Source organism: Lutra lutra, chromosome X (assembly GCF_902655055.1).
Source record: "Lutra lutra chromosome X, mLutLut1.2, whole genome shotgun sequence".
NCBI classification, from domain to species: domain Eukaryota; kingdom Metazoa; phylum Chordata; class Mammalia; order Carnivora; family Mustelidae; genus Lutra; species Lutra lutra.
The window spans coordinates 70691720-70706692 of NC_062296.1; the positions used below are offsets into that span (position 1 = coordinate 70691720).

General features: G+C 35.1%; 1 pseudogene; it reads right to left on the reverse strand.

Moving 5' to 3' along the window:
- Window positions 1–12124: 12124 nt before the first annotated feature.
- LOC125091785 (10 kDa heat shock protein, mitochondrial-like) lies at window positions 12125–12421 on the reverse strand (annotated as a pseudogene).
- Window positions 12422–14973: the final 2552 nt, after the last annotated feature.

Sequence of the window (14973 nt, forward strand, 5' to 3'; positions counted from 1 at the left end):
TATTCATATCTTCTGCCAATTTTTAAGTGGAGTATTTGTTTTTGGGGTGTTGAGTTTTATAAGTTTATTACATATTTTGGATACTAATCTTTTATCATGTATGTCATTTGCAAATACCTTCTTTCATTCCATAGGTTGCCTTTTAGTTCTGTTGATTTTTTTTCCTTCACTGTGCAGATTTTTACTTTGATGATATCCCAATAGTTGGATCCCAAGGCATCCTAATTGTAAAGGAAGAAGTAAAATTGTCACTATTTTCAGGTGACATGATACTAGATAGAAAACCCTAAAGACTCCACCAAGAAATTATTAGAATATATGAATTCAGTACAGTTTCTGCATACAAAATTAATATTTACAAGTTGCTTGTATTTCTATACACTAATAATGAACTATCAGGGAAATCAAGAAAATCATCCCATTTACAATCTCATCAGAAGGCTAACATACAGGGCACCTTGGTGCCTCAGTCAGTTAAGCACTGCCTTTGGCTTAGGTCATGATCCCAGGGTCCTGGGATTGAGCCCCCCATTGGCCTCCTTGATCAGCAGGGAGCCTGCTTCTCCCTTTGCTCTCCCCTCTGGCTTGTGCTCTCTCTTGCTCACTCTCTCAAATAAATAAAATATTTATTTTTAAAAAAAGAAGACTAACATACATAGGAATAAATTTAGCCAAGGAGGTAAAATACCTATATTCTGAGAACTATAAAATGCTGATGAAAGAAATGGAAGATGACATAAAAAATGGAAAAATATTTCATGTTCATGGATTAGATGAAGCAGTACTGTTAAAAGGTCCATACTTCCCAAAGCAATCCATAGGTTCAATGCAATCCCTATCAAAATACCAATTTAGTTTTTCACAGAACTAGACAAATAATCCTAAAAATAATATGAAACTTCAGAAGACCTTGAATAGCTAAACAGTCTTAAGAAAGAGCAAATCTGAATATATCACACTTCCTGATTTCAATCTATACTACAATTTTTTAGTGATCAAAACAGTAGATTTTGTCATAAAAACAGGCATGTAGATCAGAATGGAGAGTCTATAGATAATACTACAAATACATGGTCAGTTGATTAATGACAGAGAAAACAGGAATATACATTGGGGAAAGGAGAGTCTCTTCAATAATAAAGGGAAACTAGACCATTATCTTCTACTGTATACAAAAACCAACTCAAAAGGGTTAAGACTTTAAGGTCTGTAAAGCTACTGGAAGAAATATAGGTGCTAAGCAACTTGACATTGGTCTTACTGATGTTTTTTGGGTCTGACTCCAAAGGCAAGGGAAACAAAAGGAAAAATAAATGGGATTACACTAAACTAAAAGCTTCTGCATAATGAAGTAAATCAAATAAACAAAAAGGCAATCTACTGAATGGGAGAAGGTATTTACAAATCTATTATCTGATAAAGTGTTAATATTCCAAAAAAGGGATCATTATTGACTCATAAAACTCCACAACAATAACACAACAAAAAAACTGATTAAGAAATGAGCAGAGGATCTGAATAGACATTTTTTCCAAAGCCTTACAGATGGCATACAAGTACATGAAAAGATGTTCAATATTAGTAATCATCATGGAAATACAAATCCAAACCACAATCAGATATCCCTTTATACCTGTCAGAATTCCTGTTGTCCAACAGACAAGTGTTGGCAAAGGTACTGAGGACAGGGAACCCTCATGCAATGTTTGTGGGAATATAAATTGGTGCAGCCACTGTGGAAAAGAGTATGGTAGTTCCACAAAAAAATTAAAAATAGAAGTACCATGTGATCTAGGTATCTTTTCAGTATATATCTAAAGAAAGTGAAATCAGTATCTCAAAGAGATATTTGCACACCCATGTTTATTGTAGCATTATTAACAATAGCCAAGATAAGGAAAAAACCTTAAGTGTCCATCAATGGATGTTTGGATAAAGAAGATGTAGTGTGTGTGTACACAGTGGAATATTACTTAACTATAAAAAATAATGAAATTTTGCCACTTGTGGCAATGAAGATAAATAGGCCTTAAGGGTATTACACTAAGTGAAATAAGTCAAAGAAAGACAAATACTGCATGATTTCAGTTATATGTGGAATTTACAGAGCAAATCAAACATAAACAAAATAGAACAGATCTCCTACTCACAGATGCAGAGAACAGATTGCCAGAGTGATTGCCAGAGTAAAAGAGGGATTAGTGTGGATGGGAGCATGTGGCAATGGGTGAAGGAATCTAAGAAATACAAACTTCCAGGGATGCCTGGGTGGCTCAGTCAGTTAAGCGTCCTACTTTTTTTTTTCAGCTCAAGTCTTGATCTCAGGGTTGTGAGTTCAAACCCCACATTAGGCTCCATGCTGGGAATGGAGCCTACTTAAAACAAAACAAAACCAACCAAACAAACAAACAAAAACCCAAAACTTAAAAAAAGAAACACAAACTTCCAGCTCTAAAATGAATACATCATGGAGATATAATGTACAACACAGGGAATATAGTCAATAATATAGGCAATAAACTTATAACAACCTTGTAAGATGACAGATAGTAACCAGACTTATTATGGTAACAATTTTGCAATGCATAAAAGTGTCCAGTTACTATGTTGCATACCTGAAACTAATATAATATTATATATTAATTACACTTCAATGAATAATAAAAGAAATGCCTATTTCTTGAATGCATATAAGAATAGCATTTACTAGGCTGTTCCATATATTGATTCAGTCAAACCATATGACTTAAAACAGCTTCCTATAGTATCAATTTTATATTCAGGATAGGATTGGAGACTGCTTCTTGCTTTGAAAATAAAAACAAACAAAAGACTCTGCTCTAATTCCATTATATAGGAGAGCACAGACCTGTGGTGAGTCAAGGCTATATAAAAGCAGGCACTTGGTTTCATTTAATGAATTCATTACCGGGGGGCAGGGGCCAGCATGCTGCCCAGATCTCAGAATGCTGGCTTCTTTTTTATTAAGGCAACAGTCTTAGAATCCTTGTAATAAAAGTTTGAACAAAATTCCAAAGCTCTCTAATCATCCTGGAGTTGACAGATGCACTGATATAACACATGCCAGTCTGGAGCCCCAGTTATGAGCTCCTCAGTTATTGCAGATTACAGTAGTGGGGTTTGAAACCGTTTGTGCTAAGTGAGCCCCACATTTTGATTAATAGTACTAAAAAATTATTTTAAAGGTAAATTTCAGTGTTTGTGTAATTAGTGTGGGTCATTTATTTTGGAAACCTCAAATCACAGAACCTTATCTTAGCTATTGCATTCATTCATTCAGTGCTCTAATTTTGACCCAACTGATGGCAAGGTTTTCTCCACCTTATCCTGTAAATTAATAACAAATTAACCTTGCTAAAAATATATTTTTCTCATCTTTCCTTTTTCTCGTAAGTCTTCAGCATATGTCTCCCATGCATCTAATCTAGTTCAGACTCCCTGATCCCTCAGGCCACCTTGGATCCCACCTCATCTCTTACCACTCCAGCAAGACAAGCTTTCAAAATTTTTTCAATGAAGTCCTTTTAAAGCTGTCAAGTTACAGTTAGTGCTGAATTGGTGGTAGTTAATGCCAGTATAAAAATGAAGTATAATGGTAAAAATATTTAGTCAAAGGTGAACAGTGAATTCTCTAGGATGTACTGTCTACCTGTGTGACCTTGAGCTAATCATATACATTCTGCCTTGCTTTCTATAATGATGCAATTATGTTGGATGATTTTAAACACATTCTTTAACATCTTTGAAAAAAAACTTCAGTATCTCACTGCTTATCTAATTTGTGTTTGTTTTGTATTCTCTTACATATACTTGAATATGTGAATCCATATACAATCACTGAATTAGCATAATAAGATTCTTCTTCTGGCACTGGTGTTAGATGGGGAATTTTTGAAATTGATGGACAGAGATGGGGAATTTTTGCAATTGATGGACATTGTGAGGCAGTGTTTCTTATTATATTGCTTTTGTTGGAGTTAGTGAGTAGTGTAATCCTGAAAGTGAAATAAAACGTGGAGCTAAACACACTGCCTCTCATATTTACAGAGGGCAGGCATTCATATTACTTCACATTATGCATAACTGAAGTTGTAAAATACTGCTGTAGCGTTTTGATGATTCAACAGTTAGGGTGTGTCATTGATCATAGAACTGGTGTTGACAGAGCATACCACAGTAGAACATATGCTAATTGCATATGGCTTCATATGAGCTCTTAAAAATAGAGGAATGTGAAATTTTTTGGATCCGCTATCAGAATTTGAAAATTCTGGGTTGTGGAAAGGGATATGATTTCATATTTGACCTCAAGAAATGGACGAGATTAGTTAGAGATGTAGCAATATTTGCAAGGTCTATATGACCTTTACATAGCAAGAACTATTGAAAACTGTTTTTCCAGATGTTTATATGTATGCACATTGACATTTAAACTGGAAACAATGGGATATAAATCTTCTCATTAAGAAGGTACCACTGACTGATCATTATTCTTGAAGCAGTGTTGTCCTTTTTCTTGCATGATAAGTGCTTCTTTTAAAAAAAATTCTCTTGCTATTTATAAAATGCATTATTCTGAGATCCTAACCGAAGTTAGAATTATCCTTTTGGAACTTTAATTTAGACAAGTTTAAAAACCTGTCAGAACATGGTCACTGGTGGATGTTTCATTGCTGTTCAGAGCTCTGCTGTGGGTTAGGTCTGGATTGAGAACTATTTATTATTATTTATTTATTATTTTATTATTTATTTTATTATTGATTACCATCTCTGGGTAATGCTTAAAGGTGGGAGATATCAGTACTGCAGTTTAGAATGTGCAATCAGTCAGTCATTCAAGCAGTATTTAGAGAGAGTGAGATACCTTTATGTTAGGAATACACTGGTGAACAAGATAATTTTTACCCTGATGGCGATTAAAATCCATGGTTTTTAATTATTTCTGGATTTCTCAATTTTCCGAAGGCATACTGAAAGGCCCTAAAACTACCAGTATCCAGGAGCACCGGGGTGGCTCGGTTGGTGAAGCATCTGCCTTCAGCTCAGGTCATGATCCCAGGGTCCATGTCAGACTCCCTGGTCATTGGGGAGCCTGCTTCCCTCTCTTCCTCTGCCCCCCTCCCTGGCTCATGCTCTCTTGCTCTCTATCTCGAATACATAAAAGTTTAAAAATCTAAAAAATCAAAACAAAACAAAACAAAAAAAACCTGCCAGTATCCAAAACTTGTCTCCATCTCTTTCCTTGCTTGTTTTTCATTCCTAAAGTCCAATGTCCCCCTTTTGTAGGAATGTCGACTTTTATACTCACTTAGAGTCTAACCCCTTTAAAATTCAAATCAACCTTAATTACTATCCCACATTCCCAATTAAGATAAATCTGAGTCATCTTCATCACTGTATTTTGCTTTAGCACTAACTAATTTGGTAAAAGCATCTGTGGTAAACCCCCAACTGGTGTCATAAAGATCACTTCTAATTGTTTCCATTATATTTTTCTCACCTCATATAGTTGCTCTTCTTCCTTTTGTCTTTTCTCACAAACATGATTTGACCCATCATGGTCTCTATTCTTCCCGAGACCACTATGGAGACACATAGATCATATGTGGCTCCACCTCTAATTACAGTTTGCTTGCATTGGTTCTCATTTTAATGCCATTGTCCTAAGCAGGGATCCTAATACAGGGCAAAAATTGCAGTCATCCCCCCACAGTAAGCGTAGTTTCAGCCTTGACTCTTGAAAATATTTTACCTTGACTCAGTAAGTTCATGACTTACTTCAACCTTATGAGAAAGACATGGGAGAGAGACAGAGAAATAAAGAAATAGGTAAGTGCTCACAGAATGTAGTACTGATGAATATTCAGTATTCCAGGAGTCCCTTTTTTTTCAGTTTTAGGTTAAAATAGGAATCATTAATTCCTTAGACCTTCAATAGTTTTTTGTGTGTAAAATATTAAATAATAAGCAGTACTAATAGCAATAAAATGAGATTAATTTTTTAGAGAAATCCTTGGTACTTTTGGTATTTAAAAAGAAAAAAAAAGGGCACCTGGGTGGCTCAGTGGTTTGAGCCTCTGCCTTCGGCCCAGGTCATGATCTCAGGGTCCTGGGATCGAGCCCTGCACTGGGCTCTCTGCTTGGCAGGGTGCCTGCTTCCCCCACTCTCTCTCTGCCTACCTCTTTGCCCACTTGTGGTCTCTCTCTCTCTCTGTCAAACAAATAAATAAAATATTTTTAAATTTTTAAAAAAAAAGAAAAAGAAAAAATTAGTAATTCTTACACTATGAAAATATTAGAATTATAACTTAATATTGGTAATGCATTCAGTACAATATTATACATTTACTTCATATTCAATAAATGTTCACTGTCAGTAATTGTTATAGTTTCTTTTTCAGATTTTAAAAAATTATTCAATTATTTGAGAGAGAGAGAGCAAGTGGGGGAAGGCACCAAAGGAGAGGTGGAAATTGAATCCTCAAGCAGACCCCCTATTGAATGGGGAGCCCTATACAGGACTCAATCCCAGGACCCTGAGATCATGACCTGAACCAAAACCAAGAGCGGGTCACCCAACCACCTGAGCTGCCCAGGTGCTCCTCTTTTTTAGATCTTTAAGAAAAGAGGATTAACATTAAAATATTGTCATAAGTCACACCTTTTTAAGATACTTGGAATGTTAAAGTAATAAATCAATCTTAGTTTGAGTGGCAAAAGTCCTTGTTTATTTAAGCCCAGATATTAAAATTTTGAGGTTATTTTTTTTAAGATTTTATTTATTTATTTGACAGAGAGAGATCACAAGTAGACAGAGAGGCAGGCAGAGAGAGAGAGAGAGGGAAGCAGGCTCCCTGCTGAGCAGAGAGCCCGAAGCGGGACTCGATCCCAATACCCTGAGATCATGACCTGAGCTGAAGGCAGCGGCTTAACCCACTGAGCCACCCAGGCGCCCCTGAGGTTATTTTTAAACAATAAGTACAGCCAACATTCTATTCATGTATTTTTTGTGGTATCTATAACTTATACAGTAAAAGAATGCAGTGGTTATTATATTGATTCTTTCTGTTCAAGCTAATAGTTTATTCAGCTATTCCCATTGGAATTACTGTTATTTATATATCATTCCCTTATTTCTGCTTATATTTGCTCTCTTTTTATGAAGACCACTTATTGACCATATGATTAGATACTCTTGACATTTGTTACAATTTTTCTAGGTGAGAACAAGCATAATGGTGGGCCTTTTGCTGCTATTCACTTTATTCCCAGGTACCTAAGCTGAGACTTTGTCTTTTAAGCCCTACCATTGTCTGGGAGTCCCTGTGCTTTCCCTTCTTTGGGAGGAAGTTGATTATAATTGCCTCAAAGTATTAAAGAAGCAGAAGGACACACTGGGGTAATTCATACCAGGTTGGACAGAGAAAATGGATACGCTTGCACTTCCTGTCCTCAGCCTTGGTGATTCTCCTCTGCTGTGCTAGTGGCTAGAGTGGTGTGGGGCTGTCATTCTTTCTCAATGTTGTTTCTTGTTTTCTTGCTGGAGGATAAACTCTGAACCTTAATTTACTCCGATCTACCACTGTGTTGCTCAAAAGCCAGTTTAGGCTTTAAAAAAAAAAAAAAAGACATTTACTTTTTCTTGATATTTTCAACCCTTGAGCAAAAATCTTTTCTTTGAATACCTGCTAATGATATCTGAAACAATGAGAACCAGAAAATAGGAATAAAAAAGCAAAAGAAAAACATAAGCATTATCGCACCAGAGACATAAACCAAGTATAGTGTTGAACAGGGCAGGATAGAGAAAGTATAGCCCCCTTCCATCACCTGTAGCTACTCTCCATTTTGGTGGATGATTATAAAGCTATAGTAAAGAAAATCATATGGAACCAGCTCATTTACACATGTATATAAAACAAACTCTCAGCAGCCCCAAGGTATATGTCCTGAGACCTTTGCAAATCTCCAAATTTACAAATACCACTAAACCATATAATTCCCCTCATAAAATTCAGTAAAGTATAACCGAACAATTACAGACCCCTATCAGATCCTTAATGATTGTATAAACTCAAGTCATTTATAGAGGTATTAAAGTCTGTCACAAAACACCCACACACAAATACACACACACTGTATCACCCCCACATAAATTTCAACCATAAACTCACCTGAATTCAAAGCTCTGACAGCTCAGCCATAAAAAAAAGCATGCCATTTGCGACCACATGGATGGATCTAAGGGATATTGTGCTAAATGAAAAAAGTCAGAGAAAGACAAATACCATATGATTTCACTTATATATGGAATCTAAAAAGTAAAACAAATGAATGAACAAACAAAAAGCAGAACCAGACCCATAAATACAGAGAACAAACTGAATGTTGTTAGAGGGGAGGGGTTGGGGTGAGCAAAAAGGGTGAAGGAGAATGGGAGATACAGGTTTCTAATTATGGAATGAGTAAATTGTGGGAACAAAAGGCACAGCATAGGAAATACAGTCGATAGTATTGTAATAGTGTTGCATGGTGACAGATAGGAGCTACACTTGAGAAGAGCAGAGCATAAAATATAGAGCTGTTGAACTACTATGTTGTATGCCTGAAACTAATGGAGTATTGTGCATAGACTATATTTCACTAAAAAAAAAAAAAAGAACACTGTGACAGATAAATAATGGTAATAGTTGCTCTGTAATATGTTTCTGGCATATATATTCTCTGCATACCATACTTTTTGTCTGTGCTTTAGAAATTGTTTCTTATTACTCCTTACTTGTTGAGCTGTTTCCTTTCAAGTAGAAATGCTCAAGTAACAGTCTGGTCCTACATGCTTATTATTATAGAACTAAAAATGCTTCCTAATGTTCTTTGTTCAGCTCATGCTCAATTATGTTTTGCCCCCTCGCTGAACTAGTACCTCTCTCTCCTGTCACTGAATGAGAATATATCCCCAAGACATTGTTTTTCTCCTCAAGTCTGCCTTCATTAGGTGTTTGTTGACTCTGTCTTATTTCACGTTAACTTTTCACGTTGACCTTTGTTAAACTTCTGACTCTTACTTGATCAGATATTGAATATTGTACTCAATGAGATAGTTTTGTAGGTTTCTGTTTTCCTTTTTAAGTTTTCTCTAGAGAGCATAATGGGGTTGGATCATTTCAAGAAACAAAACACTGTACTTTTAATAACCCCAAACTTTGCTGGTCCAAGAATCATCTCTTCTGTAAAATACTTTACTTGTGTATCTTTGTATTGACAACATTATCAACTGTCTTTAGAGTAAGCAGAGGTTGGAGAGATAGCAGAGAGATGAATGGTGGTTTATTTGTCTCAAAGGAGGGAAGTTTCCTTCAAATCAGGGGATCACTGACCATATAAAGATAAGGGCAGATCTAGGCTGCTTTGAGAAAGAAAAGGCTGGAGGGGTCATTTTGGATCCCTCACTAGACTAAGTGACTTATGTATGTATCTCAATAAAATAGCAGTATTCTAGATATAGTAGAACTTTGATATTTCTTGATGTTTTGATGTTTCTCAAGAATAGTCAGACTCTTTAGTATTAAACTCAATGTCAAGGGTATTTATGTCTGGAAAAAAAGTGACTAATTTGGTTGTTTATAAAGCACTAATATTTACTACTGAAAAGACCTGTCAATATCATGTTGTATATTTTATGTTAACTAAAAGCTATGTTGCTGATTAAGCTTATAATAAGTTCAGGAGCTTTAACTAGGAATTCCATTAGAATGGAATCTTAGGACTTGAAAGAGTTTTCATTAAATAACCTAGAATGCATGATATAAAAATTGAGAGATTTAGGTGGTTTTTTTGAACCCATATTGGTATATTAAGTTATTTCATGTCATGAATTTACATTTGGCAAAACTGAGTCTTCAAATGAGATATTAGAATTTGATGTAGCTTTGTTGATGTGGAATTCGTTTTTAAATCAACAATAACTTACTTGATCCTCTTTTGCTAAAGTGCACTGGGATTTCAACTAAAATGCAAAATAGAGAAGTAAGGATTATTAACTCAAATTCTCAGCAGCTTTATGTAGATAAGTTCACAAGGGGCCTATGGAACAATATATGTTAGTTTTATTTTCTGTTGTGGCAAAGAATAAAAAGTAGTCGTTTGCCAGCCTCTAATAACTATTATAATGTGTATATATATATATATATATATATATATATATATATATATATATTTTTTGTAATGGTGTCTTCTGAAGCATGTTTAGAAACCTTTCTGGTTCCAAGTATGAGCCACAGGGTGGATTGAATTCATCTTCTGTACCTGTGACAGTAAGGATCTAGGCAAAAATCAGAAAAACAGTAGGTATATAAATAGACTTGCCCAGTCTACGATCGATTCTCTAGGGAAAATAGAAAATCTCTAGACCTAGCCTAGAGGCTTCCTTAGCCTCAGAGGTCAATGATACATCAAATGAGTAGACGTCTGAACTGGGTACACCATCCTGGTTGTCGCACTTGTTCTCACCAAGCCATCATTCCCTTCCTATTTTCTGCATAACTTTTCTGTATTCCATGGTTGCCCTTCTCACATTTCTAGACCTCTGTGGCCACAAGTTCCTGTTTGTCCATAATGTAGGCATAAGTTTTAATTGAGTGCATTATGAAATTATTTTCAAAGTATTTATCATTACTTTTCCATGTTGGAATACCAAACCCATCCTGCCACTGTGCAGCCTCGCTCTCACAACCAATGACCATAAAGATAATACTTCTTGCTCCTTCTTTCTTTTAGTGCTAACTTGTTTGAATATTGGTTACTTTGCAGATGTTTTTAAATTAATATACATAAAGGAATTTTCTTGATCTTTACAAAAATGCATACGTTCAAGATTCACAATGAAGGGAAATAGCGTCCATAGGAAAAAGAGAGTAAACCCCTCAACTTCAACTCTGATTCCATTGATTTTTTTACTTTGTTCTTAAGTGTATTTTACTGTTTCATCGTTGAACACTCTAACCCTAGAGGAACTAGGATTTTGTCTTGCTCCTTAATGTTATGTGTGGTCACAATTATGCCCTGGTCAAAATTCTAAGATACAACTTTACCATAGGTAGTGAAAATTAAAAAAAAATACATAAGTAAGGAAATAACAACAAACTGGATGAATTTTCTGATGAAATATCATTTACCTCGAAGGTCTTAAAATCCCATCCCTCCTAACTCATGACGTGCTTTCCTGAGGTGACTGTCCTTCTACCATCATATTTATCATTTGGCCTCTTAAAAGATGCAAGTCTCACTCACTGTCAAACTTTTGATATTTGGTTCTTCGTTTTAGACTTATCTAGCAGGCGTGGGACCTTATCCATGGACTGAATGGTGTATTTCTTCCAGGAAAATAACCTGTATATTAGGCAATTTGTTCTAGCAGAATAAGTTTCAACAGTTATACACACACACACACACACACACACACACACATGTGCCAAAATCTGTAATATGTTAATGGTTCCTTCAAAAATTGTGCTAAATATTGTTATTCTTTGACCTTTTACAGGCAAGGCACTAGTGTGAAAGTCCATAGAATGCATTTTAACATATTTTTTCACTTGATAGATTAGGCTTGAGAGAAGATTTTAAGCATAAGATTATTTGTATACACACTTTTATTCTCACATGTTGGTGTAAGTTGTTAAAAGAAAATTAGGACTTCAGTGTAGTTTTGAATTGTAAGTACTTTACACATCAGTTTCCTTTTCTTGGAAATCCCTGTTTCTCAGAAGTACGTATTGATATCATTCTTAGTATTTTGGGGGCATAAATTAAATTTAACTTTGTAAACAACTTCTCATAAGGTTATGTTGCTATTATTATAATTGTGCTGATATTCTATCACTTGGTTTCATATTCATCTCTTTTTTTTTGTTTGTGCATTTTTATTTGGTAATGTTTATATCAGTACACTGAAACTAAATTTTAGAGGCACTGGATGTCATTCACTTTGATGTTATTAATTTATAATAAAAGAAAGACATGCAAATTATTTACATGATGGAAGATTTCACAGCTTCACTGGAATGGACAGCTTCACTTGATGCCATTTCGATAATGATTTATTTCATTCTGCATACTTTCCGGAAATGTCACCATCTCTAAATAAGAAACAATCCTTGTCATGTAGAACTACTTTCTTGCCTCCGTATTCGGGGAGAATCTCCAAATTTCACACCAACAGGTGGAATTTCTCCACCCTTTCCTCTAGAGCCCAACCCAACAGCTACTAGTGTTGCTTACCATACTTTTCCTTGAGATTTTCCTGGAAGCATAGTATCTCCTCTGGTTACAGTTTCGGCTGCCTTCCTTTCAATTCAAACTCAAAGTGGGGAAGAAACTTTGTAAACACCTGTCCCGACATGATTCTGGCTTCTGCAGTCTCTGAGGAGACTGGCAGTCCGACCCCTGGGGCCATGTGAATGTGGGACTATGTTCATCTTTTTATTCGTCTTTTTATAAAGATGTCAGATTAGTATTATATAATAATAGTTTTATGAATGGTGCTTTAAAGTCTAACCATTCGCTTAAAGGGGTAAAGACTATATATAAATTAAAATCTAACTAGCAACAAAGGAAAAGAATAAATCCATAGAAAACAAGATTTCATAGCTCAAAACCAATTAGCTCTAAATCTATGCTCAAATAATAAAACAAAGCAGTTTTCTATAGAATGAAAAAATTTATTTTCTAACTAGAGTAAGGTCACTTTTGAATCTGAAACAATGCATGTTGATAAGGCATTATAATTGAAAGACAAGACTCCAGTGTTGCCTTTAACAAAGAAAACAAGTGTATACTAAATATACAGGATTCTTTATTAGGAATGAATAAAGAATTCTCAAAAGGACATAGTAAACACTTGAATTAGTTCTTAAGGATAGGTCATGTCCACCTGTTTTCTTATTTAAAGAGAGCCATTTTGGGGCACCTGGGGGGCTCAGTCAGTTCAGTGTCCACCTTTGGCTCAGGTCATGATCCCAGTGTCCTGGGATCAGCCCTGCATTGGGCTCCCTGCTCGGTGGGGAGCTTGATTCTCCCTCTTCCTCTGTTACTCCCCCTGTTCGTGCTCTCCCTCTTTCTGTTAAATAAATAAATAAAATCTTTAAAAAAATAAAGGGAGCTATTTTATTTATGTTATCATGTTGACTATGATGAAATAAGTCCCACAAATAAAATGATTGAGAATATGAAAAGTTTTACCATACTTGCTCGTATGACGGGTATTAAGGATTGCACAGAGCACTGGGTGTTATATGCAAACAATGAATCACAAAACACTACATCAAAAACTAATGATGCACTGTATGGTGACTAATATAACACAATTAAAAAAAAGAATTGTTATAGCAGTTTATGTTTACAACGTGGTGTAGTCATCCCCTTTGTTTTGCATCCTTATCAATTAGCCATCGACATGGTTACTTTTCTCAATTTGATGAGTGTGAAATTGCATCTCATGTTAATTCCCTTTTTTTAAATGATACTAGATCTTTTACATTCATTGGCCTTTGTATTTGCTCTTCTTCGAATTACCTGCTTTTGTCCTCTGCCAATGTTTTGATTGAGTTATGGCTCTAGTTATTTCCTTTTATGTATTCTGTTAAAATAGTCAAGTTTTACTCCACTTTTACATATCTTAATAAATCTGCATGTCACTCTTAGTGATGTTTTTATCCATAGATTTTTTTTACTGAAGAAGCAATTGTCCTAACATAATTTTAAAAATCTGTCTTTTCCCTACTTACATATATGTAGTACTACCTCTACAGTATATCAAGATTAATATATACATATGTATTCCTCAACATTCTTTTCTGTTATATGCTTCATTTGACAATTCCTTTGTCAACACCATACATCTCTATTAACGTAGATGTGTAATTAGCCTTGACATGTGGTAAGACAGAGCACCCTACCTTGTTCTTCACAATTTTCTAAGATAGCCTTAGTCACTTGAGTGTATATGAATTAGAGGCAAAATTGATAAAAGCCCCCATTTTTAAAAAGTGTTTGTATATTTATCTGGATTATATTAATTTGAGAGAAGTGGCGTTTTAAGTTTTTTTTTATTATAATTTTGCCTGATTCCATTGCTTGCTCTTTTTTAATTTATTTTTTTATTTTTTTTTATTTTTAAAGATTTTTATTTATTTATTTGACAGAGAGAGATCGCAAGTAGACAGAGAGGCAGGCAGAGAGAGGGAGGGAAGCAGGCTCCCTGCTGGCAGAGAGCCCGATGTGGGACTCGATCCCAGGACCCTGAGATCATGACCTGAGCCGAAGGCAGCGGCCTAACCCACTGAGCCACCCAGGCGCCCCCATTGCTTGCTCTTAACATTAATAAAAACTGTTTAAAGCTCTGGATTCACTTTCCATCTTGCTGAAATAAAACTTTCAGGAATTCTTTCAGAGAATATATGGAGGTAATAATCTTTCTTAGTTTTTGTCTGAAAATACTCTGATAATAGTTGTGGTTCAAATTGTAGTCAGCGCATTTTTTTCTCATACTCTTTTGAACATATTATTTTCTATTCTTATTTTCAGCCACAAAGTCACAGCTGATTAGATCTTTTGCAGTGTGATAATCATTTCCTTAGATATAACCTGCTTTTTCCTAATATAAGTCTTCAGATGTGTTCCTTTATTATGATGTTCTGCAGTTTTTCTACAACATATCTGGGTGTAAATTTATCTTTTTCCTGCTTGGAATTCATAGTGCACTTAGAACTGAGTGCTCTTGTCTATCTTCAGTTCTGTAAAAATATCAGGTATTATTTTTAAATTTTGTTTTTCTGCAATTCCACACAAGTCCCTTCTTTAAGAACTCTTACTTTTGGATATTAGTGGTTATTTTTCACATCTTTTGAATTCTCTCTTTTTAATTGATTTGCTTCCCTGGGTTCTGTTCTGGAT